Source organism: Arachis ipaensis, chromosome B08 (assembly GCF_000816755.2).
Source record: "Arachis ipaensis cultivar K30076 chromosome B08, Araip1.1, whole genome shotgun sequence".
Lineage (NCBI taxonomy): Eukaryota > Viridiplantae > Streptophyta > Magnoliopsida > Fabales > Fabaceae > Arachis > Arachis ipaensis.
In genome coordinates, this window is record NC_029792.2 from 88,211,012 (window position 1) to 88,213,662 (window position 2,651).

The 2,651-nt window shown below is 34.5% G+C and overlaps 1 long non-coding RNA gene across 1 annotated transcript in view; it reads left to right on the forward strand.

Annotated features, from left to right (window-relative positions):
• The window catches only part of LOC110265601, a 22,855-nt gene extending 20,996 nt beyond the window's left edge, over positions 1 to 1,859 (forward strand). Inside the window, exon 3 of the long non-coding RNA XR_002351765.1 lies at positions 1,846 to 1,859. This is a non-coding gene — a long non-coding RNA (uncharacterized LOC110265601). The remainder of the gene's footprint in view (positions 1 to 1,845) is intronic.

Here is a 2,651-nt window from a genome sequence, read left to right on the forward strand (position 1 = left end):
TTGAAAGTTTTGATTAATTTTAAGAATAAAAAAAATTATTCATTTGTCTCTAATTTTAAAAACTAGAGTACTTATTTAAAAATAATTTGTAAGTTGATAATTAAATAGTATTCTTAAAGATAATTATGTTTGGTTTTAAATTACTACTCTACCCTCTAATTTTATTAAAAAAAATACCAAACCACCCTCACCCCTCTTTTTTCCAAACTAAACCATACTTTTACCCTGACCCTAATCTCACCTACACACTCTCCTCATTACCCTCCAACCGCCACCCTCACGCAACACACACCCCCACGCCAAGAGAGAAGAGAGAATGAGAGAAGAAGAGAAGAGAGGAGGGGGGGTTATCTTGCCATGTTAAGGGCCATCGCGAGGAACCCAATGCAAGAGAGAGTAACGCATGAGGAGAGATGCGATCAAGAAGCTACTTTCTATCATCCCCGTCGCGCCTTGCTACTGCCATCTCCATCGCATCTTGTTGCCAACGAGATCGCCGTCATCGTCGCGGCTATGGGCTAGGGCTTTGAAGAGAGAGAAGGAGCACGTGAAGATGAGAGAAATGCGAGGACCAAGGAGAGGGCAGTGCCGCTGCCATCGCTATTGCAGTCATCAGTGAGTTTATAGTGTCATTGGGGGTGCCGTTTCATCACCGTCGGAGCCACAGCCGTCATTACTGATGGAGCTTCACTGCGGAGTTACATGCCACTATCGGCAGTACCGTTCTTTTTCCTTTCCGGTTAGACTCTACTTCATTCTTCAAATTGCAATGTTTCCATCATTGCCTGCCACGATTACTGTTCTTGTTGCTACATTAGTGATGAGTTTTGTTTTTTCGTAGCTTTTTGTTGCTTCTGCTAGGTTCTATTCTTGTCGGTGAGGGTTGTTGGAGTTGCTACTGCTCCATTCTTTCATTCCTCTCTGGTACAATGAGTAGTTCTTGTTCTGAAACTCTTGCCACTATTGCTCTATTATATATTATTGAGGATTTTTCAATGTAAATATCTTAGGGTTGAGCTACCATAACTGTATGCGATGTTTGATAGCTGTTACTGCTGCAGGAATGGTTAGAATTGACTCTATTGTTGTGAAATAAGAATAAAAGGAAATTTGTCACATTTAAATACTGGGTTTCAACTATTTGAGGTAGGATTTTTCTTAAAACCTATTTTATTTAAAGAAATTGTTATAAATCGATATCAAAGTGAAAAATGTATTTTTCTGTGATTGTGTGAGTCTTATGGATTAAATTAGGTTGTGCTGGATAATTATGATTGATTTGATTTGGTGGCTGAAATTATGGATTTTGTTGATTTTCTTGAGTTAGTGATTATGTTGATTTCTTTGAGTTGGTGTTGTTGTGACAATGGTTTAGTAAAAGTTTGATGGAAATTGATTTGTGTATATTGAGAAATGGTTTGACATTAGAAATAGATTGGTACATGTTGAGAAATGGATTGGTACTGAAAATGGTTGAGAAGGGTTGAGGGATGTTGGTTTGGAGAAAACTCTTGAAGAATGGAAAGTTCTGAGGTTTAGGGGAGGTTCTGCCAAAATTTTGATAAGCATTAACTAATTTTGGTTTGATTAATTATGAAAAAATTATATTTTTTGGCGCTTTAGCAAAATTTAAAGTAATGAAAATGATTAATTAGGAATAAATTATGTTTTTTCGATTAATATTACGATTGGGAATTAAAATGAGTTTTTGAGTCTTTTAGGAGACGTTTTGAGCTTGAAAATGAAATTGAAGTTAGTTTTGAGAATTTGGTTAAAAAATGAGTTTTATTTGATTAATTCTAATATTAAAGGGTTATATTTTGAGAAGTTTTAGTGAATTTGAAGTATTTGCATTTGATGGGTGAAATGGAACCATTTTCGAGCCTTTTTGGGGAAGTATTAAACTTAAAAAATGGAGTTGAAATTGGTTTTGGGATTTTGGTTAAACAACAATGAGTTTTATTTATTAAGTTGTAACTTTCTAAGAATTCTGATATGAGAGCTAAAGAACTTTAGCTATAATTTGAATGGAACTTGAGAAGCTTAAAAGTTGGGTTTAGTTATCCTTTAAAGTAATTACTTAAAGAATGATATTTGAGATTAAATGAGACGAATTTTGAGATTGGTTATTGATGATAATATTAATGAAGATTATGATTATGTTAATGATGATATGATGATGATAATGTTTAGATTTGATGTTATGGGGATGGTGGTTTTGTCCTACCCATGGTGAGGATGGTGGCTTGTCCCGCTCACGAATAGCCAAGTTGAGGATGAAGGGTTTCTTCTCTTGCTACAATAGATAAGTTGAAGATAAAGAATTTTCTCTCTTATTGTGGTGGACAAGTTTGAGATTGAGGATTCTCTCTCTTGTTGCATCGAAAAATTGGATAGAAGGTTGAGGATTTCTTTCAATTCAATTCTCAACTGTAGTGAGGACGGTGGTTTTATCCCACTATGGCTTGAGGATAATTATCCTTGTAATAAATGTTAACATAAAGAATTATGAATTTGAATTCGATTTTGGTTATGATTATAATTATATTTGGTTGGAATATGATTATAAAGAATTGTGGTTCTGATTGTGGTCTTAGTTATATTTGATTGTGATTATGATTGAAATGAGATTATGATTGATGTTATAGGGA